At 51.2% G+C, this 26,462-nt stretch overlaps 1 protein-coding gene and 1 long non-coding RNA gene across 5 annotated transcripts in view; one reads left to right on the top strand and one right to left on the bottom strand.

Annotated features, from left to right (window-relative positions):
• The window catches only part of Mcf2l (MCF.2 cell line derived transforming sequence like), a 154,955-nt gene that overhangs the window by 117,278 nt on the left and 11,215 nt on the right, over positions 1 to 26,462 (bottom strand). The window lies entirely within an intron of this gene.
• LOC121823552 (uncharacterized) lies at positions 12,141 to 19,874 on the top strand. Its single transcript, XR_013045421.1, has 2 exons — positions 12,141 to 12,347; positions 19,461 to 19,874. It is a non-coding gene; the product is annotated as an uncharacterized LOC121823552 (long non-coding RNA).

Consider the following 26,462-nt stretch of genomic DNA (forward strand, 5'->3'; position numbering starts at 1 on the left):
TGAAGCCCCCCATGAGGAACTAACCCTGCCCACCTCTGGGCTTGGGACTTCTGGAGCCATCAGAGCGGCCAAGGAGCAAGTTAGATTGTTGTGGCCACTGTCAGAGTGCTTTGTTAGAACAGTGGCAGGAAATGGCACCGCCATGGAGGCAGACATTGAAGACTGTCCTGTAGAAGCCTCCTGTCCCCACAGGAGAACTGGACCACCCCAATCCAAGGCTCAATAAAGCAACCAGAATGACCCACTGGAGGAAGGCATGTAGGGACACAGGACTAAGAGGGCCCTTGGCACGGTTGCAAAAGTCTCCTTTAAGGAGGGCTAGGGACTTCCTAGTATTAGGCCCTAGATCATGAAGTAGTTCCCCTGCACCCACAAGAGAGCCAAGGCATTTGAAGGACTCCCCAAACAAAACCACAGGGTCATCCAGAACACACCCATCCCAGACAAAGGACAGGAGCCTGTGTGTCGCATCTAATATCCTAGAGCTGGCTTCCAGTTCTCCCCAGGGAGTAGGAAGGCTGGGCCACAGCACCGTGCTCTGACAAGTGTCACGGGGGCCTTGGCTAATTGTGGGACATTGTATGAGCGAGTGGCTACCGGCTATGAGGAACAGCTGGCAGAATGTGCCAACACATATTTTGCCTTTGTCCAAGAAGGGGATGGAATATCCACTTAGCGGTGGGAAAGCAGAACCGAGAAGATAAACCAGCCCAAGGCTGAAGCGGTCTTGTAACAGTGAGGAGCCGCGGAACAATGGGCAGCTTCCGCGTATTCTGTTGTTCTGGGCGCGCGCCTTGGAAAACAACCGTCCCCCCTGCCCAGCCAGGATGGCTTGCTCACCTCACTGCAGGAACAAAGGACACTCTGTTCTCCTGAAGGGACAGCCCAGGAGAGAGGAAGCCCCCTGAGCACTGGAAGTGGTGCCAGGAGGGCAGGGAGAACGTACGTGCTATCTTAACAGAGGACGTGCCGACGTCACGCCAGACCCAAGACATTCTGATGAGGGATCCAGATGGTGGTGGATATATTTAACTGATGCACTGACTTCCCAGGCACAGGGCGTGTGGACGGGGGAGGGGAGAGGTGGGGGAGGAAGCCACACGGAAGGAGTGGATGTGAGGCGGGTGATTCCAGCACTGTCCATGCTGGCGAGAAAAAACATGAGCAAAATTCCCAACACAGAACCCATGGAACGGAGGAGGTCCTGCCTGTTCAGCTGGACTGGCTTCATAAAGATCTTTGCGCTCAACCTGGACCATAACCCCTGCCAGGCAGGTGTGTGCATTGGCACGATGAACCTGTGCCCGGAAAGCTAAGTGTATCGGGGACGGGCTGCAGAGCAGGCACAGTGTCCACAGCTCCCATCGGGTCTGTCAAGACCTTGCAGAAAGGAGGTCTCAATAGACCTCTAGGCATCCTTGGGACCAGAGAGTGGAAAGAGGGATGCTTCCACAGGAAGGCAGGGAGCTTCAAAACGGGAGTGCTGTCTCCTGAGCTTCTTCCCAGGGGTCGTGAAACGTGGGGTGCAGAGGACCCATGCAGGCCGGACCAGGGGTATCGGAGAGAACGGCTGAAGTGGGGGATCACTGTGCGAGCCGGTGGGCGAGCCTGGGTGGGCTATGGAGGGTCTGCGGAGGGGCTGGCCAGGGCACTGCATAGACGTCTCGTCGATGTGGCGGAGAACACTTGCAGGGTTAGTGACACATGACTCTGCAGGGTATGGTGGTCCTCACCAACCCTCTGGAAGGCCAAAAGAAAAAGACTGAAGTCCCCAAGGGAGAGGGAATTCTGCCTCCAAGTGTCGCACAGGATCCCTACCTCAGTTTCCTGACTTTCTGGGTCCTGAAGTGCATGGGCCAACTCAAGGAGACAAGCAGGTGGATGCAGGGGGCCTGCCCAGGACCACACGGTCATCCAGAATACACCCCTCCCAGTCTCACTTGAAAACTGCTGGCAGGACCCAGGCCTGGGCAGAGGCCACATGGATCCAGGTCTTTATCGCCTGGCAAGTGACATCACACCAAGAGAAAAATACTAAGGAGGTGAGATTTCAGGAAGATAGTAGACAGGGCTCACAGGTGTCCATACTGGAGAGATTGAGAAGCCACGGATGGTGAGTGGGAAGGAATCTCAGGCAAGCCGAACAGATACAAACCTGAGAGGTCAGGCCGGGCGGTGGTGGCGCACACCTTTAATCCCAGCACTCGGGAGGCAGAGGCAGGTGGATCTCTGTGAGTTCGAGGCCAGCCTGGGCTACCAAGTGAGCTCCAGGAAAGGTGCAAAGCTACACAGAGAAACCCTGTCTTGAAAAACAAAACAAAACAAAACAAAACAAAACAAAACAACCCTGAGAGGTCAGGAGAGACCCGGCCACTCTTTGGGGCTCTCCACGCATTCCTAGGTGAGCGTGTGTGAATGACCCAGCCGCAGAATTCCAGACAGTGGCTGTGCTTGGTAAGAAAACCGCTGGGCAGCTGTGGTGCACGCCTTTAACCCCGGCACTCAGGAGGCAGAGCCAGGTGGATCCTTGTGAGTTCGAGGCCAGCCTGGGCTACAGAGCAAGATCCAGGACAGGCACCAAAACTACACAGAGAAACCCTGTCTCAAGAAAAAAAGAAAAAAGAAAACCACACACCTGCACGCAGGGCAACATCCCCAATCAGAAGGTGTGCGGTACATAAACCATGTGGCGTATTCTACTCTGTGGACAAAAGTGACCCCGTCACCTCTGTCTAGTCTGAAAACCAGCAGACGGAGCTAGCACCAAATTGCCCTGCTCCCTCTGGGATCCGCACTGCCGGCGTCTGGCTTCAACGCCCCCGGAGCACAAGGACCAAGCTAGATCCTGAAACACTCATTGTTTTTAGCTTCCTGTCCGGAGCTGCAAACGAGGTCCAGGGCACTTCCATCTCTGTGATTAGAAAGACCTCTGCAGGGCATGTCTGGATGAGGTGCTGGGAGGGTGGCATGCAGAGGAGCCTCAGGCACAGGCATCTGAGAACACTGTCCGGCAGGGGTACGGGGAGATGTAGATCTCAGTCACTTCCCGTGGGGGCAGAGTGCAAGCAGGCCCACACAGCAAGCACCACTCAGGCTGTAAGCACAAAAGATCTGCCACTCCTGAGGTGTTGAGTGGAATGATGTCACATCCCACGCTGCAGCAGACAAAGGCAACATTGTAGGGAACATTCCCAGTGTGGCCCATTTGAACTGAACTATATCCTTGGCCTGAGAAAAAGTGTGGGGCTTTAGATGCAGCTGCAGCTTCCAAGGACTCCATAGGATGTGCAGGCCACTGGAGAGCTACAGAAGCCACACCCAACCGGGTCCAGTGTCCCTGGGATGTCCACCTGTTTCCAGAAGCCACAACCACAGTCCAGTAGAAGAGAGGGCAACCCCGGATAAAATGCAGGTAGGTGTTCCTCAGGCCACATCTCCCAGCAAACCAGACACCAGCCTAGCACGGAGCTACTCCTTGCCCTTCAGAATCACCTCTCCAGAAACCACCTGCTTAGAGCCACAGGGACCCGAGGCCCCTCGATGCTGTGTGACAGTGGCCATGAACGTTCTGAGTGTGTATGGTGGTCCAACAGCAGACTAACGACTGATACTTTTAAAAAGAGTGACGTGCACCAGCCGGATGGTTCAGCAGTTATGGGCTCTTTCTGCTAAGCCCGGCAGTGCAAGTTCAAGCCCCAGGATGGGATCCACATGATGGGAGGAGAGAAATGACTCATTAAAGTTGTCCCCTGACCTTCACACATGATGCTGGCAGCTCTGAACTGTTCTCTGGGGGAAGACCAGTGGTTCTCAACCTTCCTAATGCTGCGACACTCTAATGCAATTCTTTATGTGGTGGTGACCCCCTCCCCCAACCATAAAATTATTTTTGTTGCTACAATTTTTCTACCATTAGGAATTGTAAATATCTGATATGCGGGCTATCTAATATGCGACCTCTGTGAAAGGGTCATGTGACCCCTAGAGGGGTCGTGAGCCCCAGGCTGAGAACCACTGCTCTAGAGAGTCCCCTGCTCAGGGAGGTGCAGTCTGGGTTCTCATCCCAGCTCCGCCTCCTGTTACGAAGGCTCTCCTTAAGGAACCTCCGTCTGCCTCAGCTGCCCACCCTGTGTAGAGGGGGTTATGAAACACTTGCCTCACGGGGCTCTTTTGAGGATTCAGTAAATCTGAACCAATGCTAGTTTTCTGTTGCCGTGACAAAGCACCAGTACAGAGTAATGCAAGGCAGAAAAGCTCTGTTTGGGGTCACAGCTTCAGAGGGCTCAAGCCACAGTCACTTAGACGCAGCACTTAGCTGCCGAACATCACCTCACAGTAGCCAGGAAGCAGAGAAAGGCGGCACGATTCGGCCCCCAAGGACCCACCCCGCTTCAACCAGATCCCACCACTTAAGTTTCTGTCACATCCTGTAGCCTGTCAGAAGGGGAAGTAGGGAGGAGGTCAGAGCCTTTGTGACCCAGTCACTTCCCCACAGACACACCTGGACACCGCTGCACTGGGACCACGCCCTCAACACACAAAGCCTTTGGAAACTCGGTTCCAAACCACAAAAACCCATCAGAACAGCAGTGAGTGTTCCGTCAACGCCAGCCAATGTCACAGTACACCACAGTATCAACGTGAGACGGGCCACAGAAACACCCCAGACCCATCTGTGGACTGCTTTTCTTGTTCTGACCTCCTGGCCACGTTCTACAGGGGCATGTGGGACCCTCAGCAGCACATATGACTGAGGCTTAAGATTCACTGTTCCGCTCTTTTACAGATTCAGTTTTCCAACGTGCCTGAGCTTTGACTGTAAGATATGACGTATGGAGACAGAGCTGAGTGAATGGACAATGTCTACCGGTGAGGAAGGCCACCTTCTGCATTCCCACCTCCCCAGACACATACTTTTTCTCTTCCCATCATACCTTCATTCACCCACATTCTCTGAGTCTCCTGGGCTACCTTGGGGGGTGGTTGGTGGGAGGGGTCACCTGGTCGTGACATGTCACAATCCAAACAAGCTGAGGGCCAACAGCACACAGCGTAAGGTCCTGCACGGCACCACAGCTGACTTACCCTGATGACACTGAGTTTCCATGGCTCTGGAGTAGCCTAGGGAAGCGGACCCCGTGGTGACTCGATGACCAGCTCCCTAGACAGGCTCCCGTGGGTGGTACAATGCAGCCAGCTCTGAGCATTCAGGATAGCTCCCCTCCTTGTGAAAAGCAGCAAGCAGGGTCACCTGCTGTTTGCAGCGCCAGGGGATGAACCACAGGATCCAAAGGGGACGGAAGAAGCCTGAGGAGAAGAGCAGCTTTGCAGCATTTCCCCTCTCAAAGAAGGCAGGCTCCATGCATCGGGCTGCTGTCACCGTGAGGAAGGAGTCTCCAGGTGGACAGGAGCCCAGCACTGTGTGTCCAGTCTCCCCGGTGATGGGACAGATGTATCGAAAATTCAACGTGGGAGTCTGTGGGACCAGCTCGCAAGCTCAGATCAAGGCGCAAATGCAGACGATCGTACTCCAGGCAGGTCTCACGGCAGGCCTAGCACTTACGGGGAACTTGGTGCACAGAAAGCCTGTGGACTTACACACACACACACACACACACACACACACACACACACACACACGGAGGACCTAGAGGGTGGACTGGGATCCAGGCTGCACTGCCTGCTCCTCTAGCCATTCTGCCTGTTACCCCAGTCCCCCGGGTGAAGCCGCAGGTAGGAGGCTGAGTGTGGGCCTGACAGAGTCGGGAAGACTTCAGGTCTGGTTTTTCTGACAGGAAGGCCCTAAGTGACATGTCTGTGATACATAAGTGGGGGCAGCTGCTGCCTCAGGGAAACTGGAAATCAGCAGGGCCAAGGCTCCAAGATGGCCAGTCTGCTGGACGGCCAGTCTGCTGGATGGCCAGTCTATAGGGTGGCCAGTCTGCTGGATGGCCAGTCTATAGGGTGGCCAGTCTGCTGGATGGCCAGTCTGCTGAATGGCCATTCTATAGGGTGGCCAGTCTGCTGGACAGCCAGTCTGCAGGGTGGACAGTCTGCTGGATGGCCAGTCTTCAGGATGGCCAGTCTGCAGGGTGGCCAGTCTTCAGGATGGTCAGTCTGCTGGATGGCCAGTCTGCAGGGTGGCCAGTCTTCAGGATGTCCAGTCTGCTGGACGGCCAGTCTGCAGGGTGGCCAGTCTGCTGGATGGCCAGTCTGCAGGATGTCCAGTCTGCAGGGTGTCCAGTCTGCTGGAGCTAGTCTTCCCTCTCGTTCCAGACACTGACCTCTGTTTCTGAGGTCACTCAGGCACCTCTTTCTGTGGTTTTCTGCACCCTTCATGGGTTCATGGTCCAGAGCAGGTCCTCAGTTTGACTGTGAGAGGGGAGAGACTATACTAGTATCCATTCAGGGCACATGATGACCTGGCCAGCAAGGAATTGTTCTCCCCTGTGGTGAGCTCCTTGAGTGAGTGGTGACCCACCTACCTCTGTCATGGAGCCTGGAGGCTATGGACAGACACCCAGGACATAGGCTTTCTGGATTTCAACGGTCAGACTGTTGACCCTCCCCCAGATTCTGATAGAAAGTCACCTGGAAACATCCTTTCAAAATCACAAAAATAATGCTGAGTCCAAAACGCGTCTGGGGTTAAAAGAGGCAAGATGGTGGTTTACCTCCTGATGTGAATACACTCCCCTGGGAGAGGATGGAGCAAAGCCCTTCTAGAGGGTTCTCTGAGCCAGCGCCTATGACCTGCTGAGGCTGTGCTCCTCACAAAAGCAAATCGATAAGAGGATTTGCTGGTGGCGTTTGGAGGAGGGAAGATGAGAAGAAATGCTGGCAGCCTTAGGAGAGACACAGATCGCATTCCGGCAGCCCAGCCCACGGTTAACCAGCTCCACACTGGTTACAGTGACTTGGTGAGATGGCCACGTCACATAATTACACCATTTCAGTAGATTCTGGAAAACACACAACTAGGCAGCAAGCTCTGTTCAGAAGTACCACGGTAGAACCCTTAGATTTTATTTTATTGCTTGTTTTGGGGTCCTCCAAATATGCCCTTCCCTTTGCCACACAAAGTACCCCAAAAGGCCAGGAGAAGGAAGGAGTTTCTCAGAGCCTAAATCCAGATTGCTCCTTTAGATAAGGCAGTGGAGGCCTGGCGTGTGTGGGCTGTGCATTTCTTCAGTGTGAAGCTTCCTCTCTTTCCTCCTAAGTGGAGTGGTCGGCAGCAGAGGAGACAGAATATGCTCAGGATCGCATGAAATCTCCAGAAACAGTGACGCAGGACAGCGTAGTCAGCCCCTGGGTACAGCCGGGGCACTGCATCCAGCCATCCAGCACCTGCCCAGCAGGGGTGCATCTGAGCACTGCACTGGGCCACCAGGCACCTGCCCAGCAGGGATGCAGCCGGGGCACTGCATCCAGTCACCCGCACTTGTCCAGCAGGGGTGCATCTGAGCACTGCACTACCACCTGGTACCTGCCCAGCAGGGGTGCAGCCAGCCACCAGGCACCTGCCCAGCAGGGGTGCATCCAGCCACCCGCACCTGCCCAGCAGGGGTGCATCTGAGCACTGCATTACCACCTGGCACCTGCCCAGCAGGGGTGCATCCAGCCACCCGCACCTGCCCAGCAGGGGTGCATCCAGCCACCTGGTACCTGCCCAGCAGGGGTGCATCCAGCCACCCGCACCTGCCCAGCAGGGGTGCAGCCAGCCACCAGGCACCTGCCCAGCAGGGGTGCAGCTGGCCTCCTTGTCATCTTTCCACCTGATTCTACTTGGAAGCCAGAAGCAGGACTCTGGGTTGTTCCAAAGCCTCAAACTCTCCATGCTCTCTGCCCCTTCCTTTGCCTTCCTATATTCTGCTCAGATGTTTAAACATTCAACTTAATCTTAGAATTTTATTTATTCAAGCCTTAACTTGGAAGACATATTTTCAAAGGCCGATGTCAAGGTCACGGGACTTGAGTTAACCTGTTTGACATCTACTCAAGCCGAAAACCCATACAGCTGGAATCATTGTTGACTACAAGGGGGTGGAGGTCATAGCTGTCTGAAAGAAGTCGCCCCCGTCTGCACAGGACAAATGCTTCCCAGGCAGCGCTTCAGGATGGAATTGCTGGCAGAGGGTGGGGCCTTGCATGTTTTTCTTAACTAATGACAGATTGATACGCCATTGTATGGAGAGAGAGGTAGGGAAAGGGAGAGAGAGAAAAAAAAACAACAGAAAGATATCCCCCAAACAACTTTCCGAACCTCAGCTAATATCACAACAAATCCTGGCATGGAAACAGTGGACAGTGGCTACAAGACACCCATGATGCCTTGAGCTACCCTGGGTAGACACTCCCAGCCCCTCCCCTCCATGCCTTCAGCTCCAGGGGGCCCAGCCTTGTCTCTGCTGTTGCCCTGCACAACGGGAAGCGTGCTATGTGAGCACAGGCCCTTTGGGGGCTGGCTTTTTACTAAAGCACTTCTATGGAGGTCCCTCAGTGGTAGAGAGTGCCCACAGCTCCCTCCTTCTTGAGGCCGAGTCATGTTCCGGATCCCCTGGTGCAGGTGCTCCGTGATCTAACCAATCACCCACAGGACATCTAGTCTCTACAGGTTTTGGTTTTACAGATAAAGCTAATATAAACATCTGTATTTGGGTGATCAAGCATGTCTATCCACCTCTCTGGATGAATCTCCAGGAGTGTAACCTTCGCCGGCTCTGGGAGACCTGCAAGTTTTCTTTTCAGAGTTGCCTAACTATTTTCTTTTCTTTCTTTCTTCTTTTATTTAAAAGGTTTATTTATTTATCTTTATGTATATGCATACTCTAACTGTATTATGCCTTTATGCCAGAAGAGGGCATCAGATCCCATTATAGATGGCTGTGAGCCACCATGTGGTTGCTGGGAATTGAACTCACAACCTCTGGAGGAACAGCCAGTGCTCTTAAGCTCTGAGCCATCTCTCCAGCCTGCCAAACTATTTTCCAATATGGACATTTGCATAGCACATGAGTGAGCCTGTCTCTTCAGTCTGCCCAGCATTTGGATGGTCGTTATTTTCGGTCTTCGCTGTTCCACTAGGTGAGGACTGGTGCACCTGTGGGTCTGTGCACCCTCGCCATTGGAGCACCGACCCACTGCCCTATGCTGCTCACCCGGCACTTTGCTTCTGTGGCTGAGTTTGAAGCTGCCTCATCCTTTGTTAGATGTGTGCTTTGTGCTTTCTTTCCAGTCTGTAGCTTGTCTTTAGGTCCTCTTTAGAACATGGCTGTTCACAGAGTACCGATTTTCAGATCCGATGAGGTCAAATGTATCAAGTTTTTCTTCTTTCTTTCTTTCTTTCTTTCTTTCTTTCTTTCTTTCTTTCTTTCTTTCTTTCTTTCTTCCTTCCTTCCTTCCTTCCTTTTCTTTTATTATTATTAGTTTTATTTTATTATTATTATTATTATTATTTTTAATTTGGTTTTTTGAGACAGGGTTTCTCTGTGTGGTTTTGGTGCCTGTCCTGGAACTCGCTCTGTAGACCAGGCTGGCCTCAAACACAGAGATCTGCCTGGCTCTGCCTCCCTAATGCTGGGATTAAAGACATGCACCATCACCACCCAGCTCAAGTTTTTCTTTATGGGTGTTTTGGGTGTTAATTAGAAGAAGTTCTGGTTCAGTTCCAGGTTGTAGAGACTGCTTACTACTTTTCCTAAAGGTTTTATGGTTTTGCATCTTGTATTCAACTATGGAATCCATTTAAATGAAATCTTAGGCTGTTTCCCAGACACTTCCAGATGTCCAGCTTCTCTGGTGCTACCCGTGAAAATTTTCCTCCTTCACTGAGTTGGTGTACCTGGTCAAAGGTCAAAGGCCAAAGGTCAGACCTGTGGGATCTAGTCTGAGATTCCAAGGCCTCCATTCACTCCTTCGGAAGTTCTCTGTAGATCCACTCTGCTGTGGCCATGCCGCAGAATAAGACTGTCCAGGTGTCCCAGATCCCTGGCTATTTCCTCAAAGACGGGACAACCGTCTCCTCCTCTGCTGTGGGGTGAAGGTCCTCCTCTTGGTATTTCTCCCACTTGTCTTTCTGCCTTAAGCTGTGGGGGGGGGGCCTCAAAAGACCCTCCTGCCCAATGCTGACACCTTGACCTCAGACTGCCTGGTCTCTAGAACTGTGAGTAAATGAACTTCTGTTCTTTATAAACTGTCCGGTTTGTGGCATTTTATCACAGTCGCACAAATAGACCAGGCTATCTCCAAATCCAGGATAAAAGAGAAGAAAGCCTACAGCTCCTTGTCACAGGCTCCCAGGATGCGCGTCCCAGCATGCTGTCTGCTCCCCATTGCTCACTTCCAGGGCACTGCACTAAATGATAGAGGGACAAGCAGGTCTCCCCGCCATCTGAGAAGCCACACTTAGGCCTCCCCTGGAGCTTTCCTTAGTGAACTGTCAATATCCCTGGTTTCCAGGTCCCTGGGGAGCTCATTCAAGAGAATTCCCGAGACAAGAAAGTCCATTGTGTCGCGTCCCTCTGCTTCAGAGGAAACCGTGACCTCCAGGTAACCTCGGGTCCGTTTTCCTCTCAGAGGAGTCTTGAGTGCCTGGACAACAGACACAGATCTCTCTCTCTCTCTCTGCCTGCCTCAGGGGCCTGAGCACGAAACAGGACCCGCTGTACCAGCATCTGTTGCCAGGACATGTTTATGGCGTTTATTCCCTGAGATAAAGCACGCATATCGGCACAGGTCTTGGAACAATTGAAGCAGAGGGCGGACTACCAAGGCTGCGCTATAATTACGCCTCTGCGGGTCGGGCATGGCTTCCCAGGCTGCATCACTCTAGGCTGGAGTCCTGTCATAACCGAAAGTGAAGAAACAGGATCTTAGACACACATGGTCTAGGAGGATCTTGGATTTAGTCAGAGCAAGACGGCACCCACATAGGTCCCAGCCATTTACAACCAAGTGTGGACTTCTAGTACAGCCGTCAAAAACTCTAAAACTTCAACAAACACAAATGGACAAAGATAGGGGTCTAGAGCAGAACGTAAGTCCTTTCTCTCAAGGGGACAGAACGGCGCACACAGCATCACTGTTGATGTGAAAGCCCACTGGTCTGACAAACACCCCCGAATGCTGGGCCGAGAACAACACTGGGGGCCGCCATCTTCCCGGTTGCCCCAGACATGACACAGAGCCACTCAGTCACACTTAGAAAGGGAAGGACCAGACCTGCTCACCCCCAATTTTCCCTGCTCTAGCCTCCTCTCCTGGGAGAGGCAGGAAAGACAAACATTGAGTGGGACAGATAATTTGGATTAATTGATACTTTTACAAGCTTTCTGACTTGTGTTAGTCTTCTTCCGACCCTTGGATTGTAGCCATGCACCCCACCCCATCCCTGAGCCCCTCCTTCCTGTTCTAAGCTCTACAGCCCTTAGCGGACAACTTGACCCCTGAACTCCATCACAGTGCTGCCTCCCACAAACCTGTGGCAGTGTCTCCTTCAGAGCCTGGAGGAAACTTCCAGGAGGTCCACGCTGGCTCCCTGCACAACTCTGAGGGCCTCTTGGGGGCAGTGACATTTCCTTGACAGGGGAAGGAAATAGAAGCCCAGGTAGGAGGAAGTGGGCACTGAGCAGTGAGCACCACAGCCTGCCCCTCAGTGCCCCTCCCACTCTGTCTGTGCACCGGGCAGGGGGGGGGGGTCCTTCTAGCCCTGACTCTGTGGGCTGAGGGCTGACTGTACAGATATCATCAGCTCTGAGGGTAGTGTACAAGCACACACAGACTCGATGCGAAGATATGGCTTGTCTTTCATTTTTTTTCTGCACAATAAACCTTGTCTGAGAAGCCTGGGTTTGGCGCGCGTACACGGATGACTGCATCTTCAGAGATGGGCACAGACATTCATAGGTTCCCAAAGCCTGATGCAGAAGCAGTGGCTTGCTATAGCTACTCTGCCCCCTAGCGAGCACTTTGGGTTAAAGCAGCTTATGGTGGAAGGTACGGGGCCAGCAGAAGCCAGGATACTACTCAATGACCCCCACCCCCACCCAGGTGAGCAGAAGTCATTCACAGAGTTTTTAAAGAGCATGGCCAGCCCCAGATGATGTCATAGTATGCTGAGCGGGATGCCAAGGATTCACAGATTTATCCTCAGTGTCATGATGTCACAGTGACCCTGCACAGATGATTGAGGTACACATCTGGGCAGATCCACAACATCCTGCACACCACCAGCATCCACACTCACACCTGGATGCCTGCAATCATCATGAAAGTCTGCACACACCCGAAGGCTTCTGTTCCTTTTCCCGGGAGCATGCCCAGCACCTACAGAGTGGTGATGGCCTATTGTAAGTTTTCTTGCCCTGCTGTGACACAGAGGGGCATAACATCTGTGTGTGATTTGGTATATACGCCACCGATAGGTGTCCTTGGTTTCATTTCCAGTTGCTGTGGCAAAATACCCCCCAACGAAAGCAACTTCAAGGGAAAAGGGGTTTATTTGACTTAATTCCAGGTTACACAGCCCATCATTGCGAGGAAGTCAAGGCAGGTACCTGAAGCAGTTAGTCACATCCACAATCAAGAGCAGAGAGAGACAAATGCAGACACACACAGCGCTCCAACCACTTGCCTTCTCTATCCATAAGTACAGTTCAGGACCAAGGGAATGGAGCCGCCCACTGTTGGTGAAGTAGATGATGTCCAAGCGTGGTCAAGCGTGTCCAGCGTGGTCAAGACAATCTCCTGCAGCAAATCTGATCCAGACAACCCCTCATTGAGATGCTCCTCCCAAGAGGTTCTAGATTGTGGCAAGTTGACTATTCAATGTAAATGCGACCTCCACAGTGGGTTTAATTTCGGAAGGCAAGGGACACTGGCACCTGTCTGCTATGACAAGAGCTGCACCTGTTCTGACAGGACTCGGTACCCCTGGCTCTGCGGACATACAAGTCAAGTTTCTCTATTACGCTCTGGTCCCCAGGCTTTTCTCTGAGCTGTTGCATGGTCCCCTCCTCATTAGTTCACTGGTCCGGACAGGGACAGAGCTCGCAGCAGGTGGTGCCTCTGAAAGCTCCCTCCTTCTCAGAAAGAGACTCATTTCAGGGAATTCTGCCCCCAGAGCTGCCCCCAGCCTGACAGGCGAGCTGCAGACAGGACAGTAGCAGTGTGCCGTCCTGAGTAACAGGGGCGTGGCGGATATCCTGGAGGGGGGGGCAGCAGCCGTGGAGGCCCCATCTGTCACAGACACACCTCCCTTCTCCTGTGGCACAGGCGATGACAGGTACCGCACCTGACATTTCCCGGCACACTACATCAGAGGCCTCCTTGTGGCTGGCCGGCAGCTTTTCCCCACCTGGATAGACACTGGACCGAACCCACACCCTGGGTTCACAAGATGGGAAATGGAGCCCGGACAAATAGAAGGACTCAACTGTGACCCAATGATTGTGAGGTAACATGCTAGGGAGGAGCCAGCTCTGTCCAGGGCACAGGCCATAGGATTCCTAACAAGGCTGGTCAGACTCCAGCTCATCTGCACTGTAGACAGAGCACAGTGCAGAAGCATTTCTTGGGTGGCCTGAGAGGGCTGGGGCCACATTCTTTTTTTTTTTTTTTTTTTTTTTGAGACAGGGTTTCTCTGTGTAGCTTCATGCCTTTCCTGGATCTCACTCTGTAGACCAGGCTGGCCTCGAACTCACAAAGATCCGCCTGCCTCTGCCTCCCAAGTGCTGGGATTAAAGGCGTGCGCCACCACCGCCCGGCCTAGATCCCACATTCTTAAGTTACCTTGCAGTTAGTTACCCTATGGCTGCAAAGGTATTATCTGCCTATTATTATTATTATTATTATTATTATTATTATTATTATTATTATTATTTCGGAGAACGAGTCTCGCTGTGTAGCCCAGACTGGCCTCAAACTCACGGCAATCCTTCTGCATCAGCCTGTTGAACGCTGGTATGACAGGGAAGCGAAACATTTAGCCTGTGGGACCACACAAGGCGGGCTGAGGGTGGATGCCATTTCCACACCCTGTGCATCCTGGAGGCTCCCGGGCCATCCTGTTATGGATCACTCTCCAGGAGGTGGGAGGCTGAGGATTACAACCTCAATGCGAGGGGTCTGTCTCAGATGTGATGCTGCCTGAGCCGAGGCTGCACAACAGCTAAGAACAGACGGAGCATGTCCGCGGGAGGGTGAGTGCTCCCGTGCCCACAAACCCACCTCTGACATCTGCCCCACATTCAGCACTGGTGCAGGGGGCACATGACACAGCCCTGGAGCTGCTTTGCCATTTACAGTACCACACACGGAGCTGCACTTAAGTCTCGCTGCAGGCACTTCTTTGGAAGTGCGCGCATCCTCGAGAGAAGGTTTGTGCTAAGCCGTCGGCGCATAAGGTTTCAAGTCAGAAGTCACAGTCATCTATTTTGGTGCAGTCCTGAGACCCATGGAGAGCTGACCTACATGGCCAACAGGCAGCAAATGGAACGAGTCAGCCAGGGCTCCCTCCGCCTGAGCCGGCCATGGGCAGTGGCCACCCGGAAGGCCATCTGGTTCACCTGGTGGAATTCCAGCAGAATTCCATTCAGCGTAGTTCAAATACAGAGCTTTTTCACATGTCCAGAATTGGGGACAGCACTGTACACGGTATGTCCTGTCCCCAACAGATACATGGGTAAGAAAGGATGGTAACAGTGGTTTTACTGGCCTCAAGATAAACCGGTTTCAAATTGCTCGCCATAAAAAACAAAAACAAACAAAAAAAACCCATCACCATAACGTCAACATAACATCAAGATTTACATGAAAAGTGTTGAACTTCTCCTAAAGACCTAACAGTTTTATGATGGAAACCATCAAGAAGTCTCTTCCTGGCTGGGGTTAGCCAAGCCCTCAGGACTGTGGAGGCATGGTTGATGCGGAAGTCTGCCTCCATGTTTAGATGCAGTGAGGCAGGCATGACCACAACCAGGCCCAGCAGGAGCCTTCCCACCCCGCCCTGCCTGTGCCCACAATGCCCTGCATGCCTGTCACTGCTGGGCATGAATGGGATAACTTCTAGGGAACCCGAAGTCTTACAGGGGTGGGTCTTCAGGGGTGTGACAGGGTTATCACGGGTGCAGCTGACCTCCCCGCCCCTTTCCTCCTCTGCTCACTGTAACCTCCAGGCCCTTGCGGCTCAGTGACCCGCACTGAGGAAGTAGGGACCGGGCCGTAGATGAGCATGCAGCTCCTTCTGTTACGTCTGCAGAGGGCACTTGCCCTGCCTCCTCAGCAGGACTGGTTTATTCTGTAGCACTGATGTCGGTGCATACTCATGGGTGGTTACCTGACTCTTAGATCAGGACTCACCTAACCTGCTTGGATATCCATTGCTCCAGTGTTGGTTGACCGGGCTCTTAGTAGGCGTCTATACCCCTCTGACCTGCCCCATCATTGTGGGTTTGGGATATATATATTTTAGTACTTCCTGACTCTCTGCCAACTCAAGATGCTGGGTCATTGTGTTTCCTGCCCTCATCCTAGATTCAGCCATTTCTCTGAGGAAGTGGGATCCTTTTGTTGGAGGGAGCGTCAGACAACCGGAGTGTGTCCCCGGTAGGCTCCTTGGTACGGGGGTAATGACACCTGGCGGTTGGGACGGGAGACAACGATAGATACTGGGGTGTGCACAGACTCTGAAGGTGACCATCCGCATCTGTACTGAGCTAAGTGAGTCCCCACGGTGACTCCACATCTCCCCTCACTACCCCTCCACTCTTTCCTGTTACTTCCTGTGTTGGTGAGAAAGAGGCGCCCTTCATGTCACTCGTCACATAGAAGGCCATGGTTAGTGTCTCTGGGACAGATCATCAGGTGGACCTGTGCTCTCCAGGGACAGAGCTCACCCAGCCCAGGGCTCATAAATGGCTTCTTCTGTGCCTTTCTCTGGCCTCGGCTTTGCCCAGTTTCCAGTGTTAGTCCTGAACGTCCTGCCCTCCAGGGAGGGACTTTGTATATTTGCAATGCAGCTGATTCTCCTGCCATAGTCCCGTTCCTTCTAGGACTCCTTGGACCTCCCATGACGCTCTAGTTATTATCCATAACATGAAATTCTATGGATCTTTATATGTACACACCACCGTCCACCCATCATTACAGAATTGCTTTCACTGCCTTAAAAAGTGGACAGTGTGGGCTGGAGAGATGGCTCAGAGGTTAAGAGCACTGGCTGTTCTTCCAGAGGTCCTGAGTTCAATTCCCAGCAACCACATGGTGGCTCACAACCATCCGTAACGAGATCTGGTGCCCTCTTCTGGCCTGCAAGCATGCATGTAGGCAGAACATTGTATACATAATAAATAAATCTTTAAAAAAAAATTTACAAAAAAAAAAAGGGGGTGGGGGACACTGTGCTGAACTTTGGAGGCTGAACAGAGCTTGTGAGTTCAAGGCCAGCCTGAGACCTGTCTCAAAGACACCCCGAACCAAATCCTCTGTAGTTGTCCTGCCTTCCCATCAGCACTGAGCTGCCTGCTGTCTCCACAGCCTTCCTTCTCCACACTGTGGCACAGTGGGAGTCCCATGCGGAGCCTTCAAACCGGCTTCTTTTGCTCAGCACAGTACGTTTAAGGTTATTGCGTATCTCCTTCCTATCCCCAGATGACATGCTCTTCATTGTCTGAGTGGCTAGTTTGTGTATCCGCTGACTGCTTCATCTGGGAACACACTGGGAACCTCCACATTTTCAGGGCTTGGGGATGACCCTGACATATACACACACCCACACGCAGGTTTCCTGTGACTGAACGTTCTCAACTCCTCTGGGGAGATACCAAGGAGTTTTAAGAGACAGTGGAGAACTATCTCACACCCCTGGGGCATGTTTCCTGGTCTCTGAGTGGCGGAGTGATACAGAAAGGACACTTCAGCTTGGGAGGCTGGTTAGGGAAGTGATAAGGCATGGAACAGAGTCTCTGCTTCCATTCAGATCTGGAAAGAGCCAGCTGGACTTCACCTCAGCACAGGGGACACCTTTGGAGGGTTCTGCCTTTGCTCTGTTCTGTGGGAGACCCCGAGCAGCACAGTGTGGAGGGTTCTGCCCTTGCTCTGTTCTGTGGGAGACCCCGAGCAGCAGTGTGGAGGGTTCTGCCCTTGTTCTGTTCTGTGGGAGACCCCGAGCAGCACAGTGTGGACAAACCCTCTGGGATCACATGGTGAGGGGACTCAGGTAAGACCACATCCCCAGAGGTCAATACTGGTAAAGACAAGAGCGTGCCTCCTGGCCCCAGGTCCACATGGGGCAACCTCAGCTGCGAGAGCCACCACTGGGAGGGTGTGACCCTTAGCCACGAATGTGGTGGGGAAGGCCGAGTGGCAGAAGAGTTACTGAGCAGACACACATGTGTTTCCATTGTTAGCTAGTGTTGGAAGCGTCTGAGGCTCTAGGCTTTTAAAAAAGTAATGTTTTGATTAATCCTTTTAAGAATTTCATACAGCCATATGGTGGTGGCGCACACCTTTAATCCCAGCACTCAGGAGGCAGAGCCAGGCGGATCTCTGAGTTCAAGGCCAGCCTGGTCTACGGAGCAAGATCCAGGACAGTCACCAAAACTATACAGAGAAACCCTGTGTGGAAAAAACAAAAAACAAAAAAACAAACAAACAAACAAACAAAGAATTTCATACAATATATTTAGTCATATCTACCTCCCACTCTCTTCCATATCCCCCCACATCCACCCATCTACTCATCCCTCCCCCAATTTTGATCCTTTTTTTCTTCTTCTTAATATCCCATTGAATCCAGTCTGTGCTGGTCATATCCTCCTGTGTGCCATTCACTAGAGCAAGGATAGCCTACCAAGGACCACACCTTGAAAGAAAGTTGACTTTCTTGGGGCTAGAGAAATGTCTTAGTGGTTAAGAGCACTGGCTACTCTTTCAGATCTGAGTTCTTGCACCCACATGGCATCTCACAACCATCTGTTAACTCACGTTCAGGAGATCTGATGCTCTCTTTTGTCCCCCACAGCCACTGCACACATAAATGGTGCACACACGTGGGTGCAGAGAAAACATCCACACACATAAACTAAACTTCAAAGAGAACTGACTCTCCCTCCCCCAGAAGCCATCAACTGTCCATAGCTCCTCAGTCGGGGTGGGGGCTCATGACCCCCTCGCTCCTTCACACCGGGATGTTGGCGGGCTTGATCTTGTGCCGGCAGCCACAGCTGCCATGCATTCATGAGTATGGTGGTCCTGTTGTGTCCACAAGACACTGTTCTGATCTGTTCCTCCCACACTCTGGCTCTTACGGTCTTTCCACTCTCTCTGCGGTGACGGCCCCTGAGCCTTGGGGAGGGAGGGCGACAGAGCTGTCCCATTTGTGTCTGGGCGTTCCAGGACACGTATTCTTTGCACTTTGACCAGTTGTGAGTTCCCACTAGACGCCGCCCACTGCACAGAGAAACTTTGCTGGTGAGGTCTGGAGCTGCTCTGGGGAGAGAGCAGGAGTTTGCAGGGCCGTTTGACACCGTGCCCACCGAGCAGAAGAGGCTTGTGTCTTTAAACTGTGGCCTTTCCCTCGGGCTGAGTGGAGCTGCCTGTGGCTCCTGGTCTGGAGCAGGCGAACTAGAGTTTTATAGTAGATGCTCTAAGAGTTAGAAGAAGTGAAATGCTCACAGATCCCCCTGGAACATTCTAGCAGACTTGTAGCATGACATTGTCATCTTCTACAATCAAGTTACCAAAATGCTACTGTCAATGTTTTAAGTTCGTGTACAGTTTCACGACAGCTTGCACTCACAGCTATCCATGGTCATGTAGTCTGCAGGCCCCAGGTTAGACACTGTTGGCCACTGTGACCGCAGGCCCCAGGTTAGACACTGTTGGCCACTGTGACCGCAGGCCCCAGGTTAGACACTGTTGGCCACTGTGACCGCAGGCCCCAGGTTAGACACTGTTGGCCACTGTGACCGCAGGCCCCAGGTTAGACACTGTTGGCCACTGTGACTGCAGGCCCCAGGTTAGACACTGTTGGCCACTATGACTGCAGGCCCCAGGTTAGACACTGTTGGCCACTATGACTGCAGGCCCCAGGTTAGACACTTTGTGGCCACTGTGACTGCAGGCCCCAGGTTGGCCACTGTTGGCCACTGTGACCACAGGCCCCAGGTTAGACACTTGGTGGCCACTGTGACCACAGGCCCCAGGTTAGACACTGTTGGCCACTGTGACTGCAGGCCCCAGGTTGGACACTGTTGGCCACTGTGGCTACAGGCCCCAGGTTAGACACTTGGTGGTCACTGTGGCTGCTTCCCAAAGAACCGTATTCACCGGAAAGAAACATGGAGGCTCACACATCTGGAGTTTGCACTCAGGATCCCCGGTGGTGGCGAGGGCTCCTCTGCTCCCAGCTTCCCAGATGACTGCCGTCAAGTTTACCTCAGCTTTTTCTTCGTCTGTTTCAGGGACCCGACAACCACATCTCCCATCCCTGGTAGCAGCAGCAGGACGGAGCTGGTTTTGCAAACTCACCAAAGCTTGCAAAAATAATAGTGTCTTTCGGGCAAGCCTCCTTGGCTTCTTAGATGGGCTTCTCTGGGAGCCACGGGTGGGAAGACACTAGAAATCCACAGGACTACGAATCCTCACAAACGCAGCCCACATCCTTACATTTCTGCCAGTGGCCTTGGAAACCAGTTCCTAGGGATGGTGATTGTCAGAAGCCATGCTGCTTCCCTGGCTGCCTTACACACGCGCCCTCTCGAGCAGAACTCCTTCCTGGGTTTCTGAGCACATCTCAGCTGTGGCTCTCCTGTAGCGGGACCCATGGAGCTGTTTTTTCTTTGGGAATTTAAGAGTTAAATGAACGCATTTCCTCAGCCCTGCTGTAGCATCTTGTGATCTGCAGGTATGTCGTCTGCGTGAGTGTGTCTGTGCCAGCGCTGTGTGAACATGTATCTATGTGTACATGTGGTATATGGATGTGTGTGTGACCGTGTATGTCATGTGCATGTGGGTAGCAGTGGCGCATGCCTTTAATCCTAGCAATGGGGAGGCAGAGGCAGACGAATCTCTGTGAGTTCAAGGCCAGTCTGATCTACAGAGTGAGATCCAGGACAGCCAAGGCTACACAGAGAAACTCTGTCTCGAAAAACAAAAAGAAAGGGGAAAAAAGTCTGTGTATCTCTGTGCAGGATATGCATGTGTTTGTGTCAACATGAGTCTGTTATGTGTGTGTATGTTTGTATCTGTGTTGCACGCACATGTGTGTGTCTGTATTGTATTCATGGGTATGCATGTTCAGACATGCCCATGTGTGTGAATGTTCCTGCAGTGGCATCTGCCCACCGGTGCTGTGTCTGTTATCCCGAATGCAGCCTGTGCATGGGTGTCCGGCATGATTCCCACCTATCACGTGGGGATCATCAGCTCTCAGACCCCACGCTCAGCAGCACTGAGCCTGGCTGTCCTCTCTCCCGTTTCTGCCTCCGGCACCGAGTTCTCCAAACAGTTACAGACGAGAGTCTTCTGCACGGGCAGGGCAGCCGTGTGTACCTCCATGTCACTAGCCCGGAACAGGCTCTTCCTCCGCCTCCTGCCTGTTCCCCTCAGTCACTGGGGGGAGCAGAGATTCCCTCTAGACAGCAGTGCAGGGGTCTGTGTGCTCACACACTTCCCAAACCCTCTTCCGCTTCGGGGATTCCTGCTAAAGGCTCCTAGCCATGTGGCTCATCTACATTGAGCACTCTGGACACCTTAACACACCCCAGCATGGAGACGATGTGTTCTCAGGAGTATCCATAACTCACCACACCCTCACCCACACACTCACATACATGCATACACATGCATGGGTGTGCACATCACCCACACTTGCACATTCACACTCAGGCAGCAGCATGGAACACACATATGTACAGATTTTGCACTTCCCAGCTGTTAAGTTTACTTTTCATTCTGTGTCCAAAAAGGGAAGAAAGGCTTTGCATCAGCCAGCAGAAGAATGGCATCTTCCCAGCCTTGATCCTGGCCAAGTACAATCCCCAAAGGCTTGGCTCGCGTCAGGAAGGCAGCACAGGCTTCTCTGCCAGGCTCAGTGCCCAAGAAAGGGACTTGACTGTGGTGGTATTGTGTTCCCCAAAATATTGTGTACTCTAATAAATTTATCTGGGGTCAGAGAACAGACAGCCACTAGATACAAAGGCTAGAAAATGGTGGCACTCACACCTTTAATCCTAGCATTCCAGAGATAGAAATCCCTCTGGATCTCTGTGAGTTCAAGGCCACATTGGAAATAGCCAAGCATGGTGACACGCCTTTAATCCCAGAAAGCCAGCCTTTAATCCCAGGGAGTGGTGGTAGAAAGCAAAAAAATATATAAGGCATGAGGACCAGAAACTAGAAGATTTTGGCTGGTTAAGCATTCAGGCTTTTGAGCAGTAATTCAGCAGAGACCCATTCCGGATGAGGACTCAGAGGCCTCCAGTCTGAGGAGACAAGACCAGATGAGGATCCGGCGAGGTGAGATAGCTGTGGCTTGTTCTGTCTCTCTGATCTACCAGCATGGACCCCAATAACTCGCCTCGGGTTTGATTTTATTAATAAGAACTTTTAAGATTCCTGCTACACTTGACCATCACCTGGCTTCTCACTTCCAACTTAGAGAAAGCCACTTTGCATAAGGGGCAGAAAGCCACCCGTGTGGGCCGCCCTCAATCAACTCTGATACAAGAAGATACTGGGGTCCCCCTTTACTGACTCTGAGTATAGTCACCATCCAGGGGACAAGGCTGCTCCCCATACTCTGCTTACACCCTAAGACCAGCCCTCCACCAAATGCAAGGGAAGAACTCACCAGGGATGCCCACCCAGACAGCGGCCACCACAAATGCTAGCACATACTGTATTCATCAGAGATGTGGAGCCACTCAGGGTCTGCTTACTACAGCAGAGAAATAAAAATAACCACAAAATATGCATGACTCGTGTTCAGGCTGGAGCGAAGTGAAATCTCAGAGAACGGTTGTTGGTCCCTTCAGAACATGGGGGCATTTAATATTGCACCTCAAATACATTTCATGGTCTACTTGATTTATAAATAAAAAACTGCATCTCAGAGTTCCAGATGGTGCCGATAAGATGAATGAATACCGTTGCCAAGAGTCTGACTGGGAAGACAGCCTGTGTAGGTACCCAAAGCGACTTCAGCCAAGCAGGCATGAACACAGCTGATAACAGCCATGGCTGCATGGCTTGCATGCTTTCCAGTACACGCATTTCGAAGTATTTTTTAAAAAGGAAATACTGACTTCTAACATTTTTACAAGAAAAAAGTACATTTAAATATCCTAGAAATGGTAAAATCTTCCCCGACTACTTCCCTGTGAATGCGTAACTGGGAAAATGCATAAAGACTACCAGTGATGTGGTATGAATTTCCATAGTTTGCATGAATTTAGTAAATCAAGTCTCTGGGCAAATGGGAAGAATCAAAGAATATACCATGAGGTCTTGAGTCCAGACAACAACCCCAGTGTAGACATCTAGGTGCCTTTGAGCGGCTGGTTCCTGTGAGTCAAGCCTCTCCTGTAGAGTGGGCAGGTGAGAAAGGGCAGAGGTGGGGGGGCTTGGGGGGCGTGCAGAGAAGGACAGAAGTGGAGAGAGGGGCAGGCAGAGAGGTCGTCTGCTGTGGGATGGTCTGTATGTCAAATGCTCTGATTGGTCAATAAATAAAACAGATTGGCCAGTGGTCAGGCAGGAAGTATAGGTGGGACTAACAGGAGAATTGAGAGAACAGGAAGGGGGAGAAACTGCCAGCCACCGCCAGGACAAGCCACATGTGAAGACGCCGGTAAGCCACGAGCCACGTGGCAAGGTATAGATTTATAGAAATGGGTTAATTTAAGCTATAAGAACAGTTAGCAAGAAGCCTGCCACAGCCATACAGTTTGTAAGCAATAGAAGTCTCTGTGTTTACTTGGTTGGGTCTGAGCGGCTGTGGGACTGGCGGGTGACAAAGATTTGTCCTGACTGTGGGCCAGGCAGGAAAACTCTAGTTACAGTCATCAGATGGGGAAGGGTGAAGGTGGAGAGGAGCAGGTGGGATGAGGGCTCAGAGGCGGAACCAACTGGGTGGGGATGCTGGTACAAGGGACCTCTTGACAATGCATAAATCAGAGGGCCCTGGGCCCCCTCCCTGGTGAGCTGGCTTCAGCCATGTCTGTTACAAGAAGATCCTGGGGTCCCGCTGCTGTTGACTGTAGACACATCCAGAAGGCTGCTCCTGTTTATATCCTAAGACTCCCAGAGGCAGTGAAGGAACGCCAGGCCCTGAGTGACAGGCCCAGCCCTGCCTTGGCTCTCGACTCAGTAGGGATGCCCATCCCAGACCATGACTTCTCAGACGGGCCTTCCCCAGAGTGTGGTCCTTGTGGTATTTAAATGTGAAGGGTTCCCCAAAAGATGCATGTGGCTGGGGCCTGGGGTTCCCGCTCCATCAGTGGATTGACCCTTGGATGGAGTATTGAGAAGTGGAAAATAGGGGGAAGAGTCTAGCTAGAGGAAGCAGGCCAGCTGGGGTGCATGCTCTGCAGGGAGAAACCTTGTCCCCAGCCCCTTCTGCCTCTTTCTCTGTGTTTCTTGCCACTGTGCCCTCTCATAGGGGGCCAGCAATGGGGCTGAGCGACCATGGACATCTCCAGCACCATGAACTGCTTTTCCATGGCTTCTTGTGCACACAGCCCTTCCTCCAAAAGTGCCACTGGCAGATTCCAGACAAACTCGCCCGTGAATACTTCCCCCCCCCCCCCAAAAAAAAACCGATTCATAATGAAACACCTCTCAAGTGTAAGCGGCCCCACCAGCCACATCCTGTGTGAGAATCAGCTCTCAGAAACAGGCATCAAGGACAAGTCCTGTTGCCCTGTGCCTCTGACTTGCGGTCTAATTCCCCACCTTAGGGAACATGGGACAGGTAGGAAGGCTTCCTCAGACAGGGCGCAGAGGGTCACTCACAGGGAGAATCTCCCAGTCACACACACGGGCCATGAGGTAGCCGGATCACGGTGTGTTTTCACCACTGCCGGGTTTATCCACAGCAAAAGATACAGCAGGGATCTTAACAGACAAATAATTTGACCAAACCCTTATGGCTATAATTTTGTTTTCCTCCTAGTTTTCATAACTGCAAATTATAGCCATGATAAACATCTTGGTTCATGAATCCTTATGACAATATTTGGATTATTTCCTAATTCGATTTCTAAAAGTGGTCTTGGGATTTTTATTCATGATGACTGTTTTTTGTTTTGTTTTTCTTTCCTCTGGAGCCACAATGGCTCCATTCCTTCCAGCAGTGGATCTAAATCAGGTCTACAAGTGGGCACAGAGCGGGGCTCTGTGGTTACATTTATGCTTCTTTTTTCCTCTTTATTTTTATGTGTATGGGTGATGTGCATGCATGCATGTCTGTGTACCCCAAGCATGCTGTGCCCTCAGAGGCCAGAAGAGGGTATTGGGTCCCCTGGGACTGGAGTTATAGATGGTTGTCGATGCTGGGAATCAAACCTGGGTCCTCTGGAAGAGCAGCCAGTGCTCTTAACCACTGAGCCACCCCCATATTCACGATTCTTTAATGCTCTTCAGGGTAGGTTCACATCATGCTGTGGTGTGTTCTCCCTCCATCCCCATAGCTGGCTCTCTGAGGTGACCACCACTGTGCTGCCCAGAAGAGAGACATACTGAAGCCTGTCCTTGGGACGTTTTTTTTTTTTTTAAATGTAGTCAGTCTTTATCACTGTGGCTTCTGATATAGTTTCAGTGTTCTGCTCCCCTGGGTCCTTTGTTAGAACACATGGCACCCTCTAAGGAACTCCTAATATCCCTGAGTTCTGTTTGTCACGGGTAAACACACCCATTGATGAAGGCCCACTTTGTGCCAGCATGGAATTTCCTCTTTCCCTGATGTGGACACGGATAGAAGATGACGATGCCTGAACAGAACACCAGGGTGGGTAGCCACGGCAGTCTCAACTCCTGCTTCAGCTAAGGCTGACCAGTGTTAGCCCACATTAGACACGATGCTGGGCAGCCAGTTCCCAAGGACTTAGGAGAAAGCTTTCAAGTGCTGGGTGGGGACCCGTGAGGTACTGTGTGCTAGGAGAACAGGAAGTTCTGTGGTGTGAACAAAAATCCCTGAAAAGCAGCCGTGTCTGGCTGTGACCCAAGAACTCCTGGAAGGAGTCTGTGTGCAGAGACTGACAGATCAGTTGGGATTTCAGTGCTGTGGAGAGACTGGAATTTTGTAGGTTCAGAGGCTTGTTACTTTATCTTGGGCCGGTGTTAGCTTCTGGAACAGCCATTTCTTGTCCCACTTTGTATCGGAACCAACACCTCACGATAATAAATAAAAGCCCATGAGAAGCTGTTAACTTAACAGGACACTAGCTTCCACCCGTCCAACATCTGGGAACATCATCAGTTAGCATCTTGGGCCTACAGAGTAGCTGCCCCATCTCGTGGTACCTGTCTCTCAGGGTGTGTCTTAAATACCACCAATGTATTTTAAAATTGCTTCGATTTATGACTTTCTTTGTTCTGTAAAACTATGAAACTGCTTCCACATGGAACATGATATTTGGGGTAATCTAAATTTGTGTTCTGGGGTCATGGTCGCTCAGCATGGCTCCAGAATAAACTCTTACCCTGTTTAAGATGAGAGCTGTCGTTTTTTGTCATTAATAGTGGGAACCACAGCGACCAGAAACACTCAGGGAGACAGTGGCCATCAGGATCCAGGAGCTTCTACCTGGGACAGGCCACACGCCTGCCTGTCTTCATCAGCAGCTCTCAGTGGGCAGGGGGAAAGAGGAAGTGTCCACCTGGGAGAAATTCCGGGGAAAGCCAGCTACACTCTGAGTAGCTGGAAGAAGCAACGATAAGTATGTAATAGTATTAGATAAGTATGCAATAGTGTATTAGATAAGCATGTAATAGTGTATTAGATAAGCATGTAATAGTGTATTAGATAAGCATGTAATAGTGTATTAGATAAGTATGTAATAGTGTATTAGATAAGTATGTAATAGTGTATTAGATAAGTATGTAATAGTGTATTAGATAAATATGTAATAGTGTATGTAGATAAATATATAATAGTGTATATAGATAAATATGTAATAGTGTATGTAGATAAATATATAATAGTGTATATAGATAAATATGTAGTAGTGTATGTAGATAAATATGTAATAGTGTATATAGATAAATATGTAATAGTATATGTAGATAAATATATAATAGTGTATATAGATAAATATGTAATAGTGTATGTAGATAAATATGTAATAGTGTATATAGATAAATATGTAATAGTGTATGTAGATAAATATATAATAGTGTATATAGATAAATATGTAATAGTGTATATAGATAAATATGTAATAGTGTATATAGATAAATATGTAATA

The sequence above is a fragment of the Peromyscus maniculatus genome, chromosome 17, assembly GCF_049852395.1.
Source record: "Peromyscus maniculatus bairdii isolate BWxNUB_F1_BW_parent chromosome 17, HU_Pman_BW_mat_3.1, whole genome shotgun sequence".
NCBI classification, from domain to species: domain Eukaryota; kingdom Metazoa; phylum Chordata; class Mammalia; order Rodentia; family Cricetidae; genus Peromyscus; species Peromyscus maniculatus.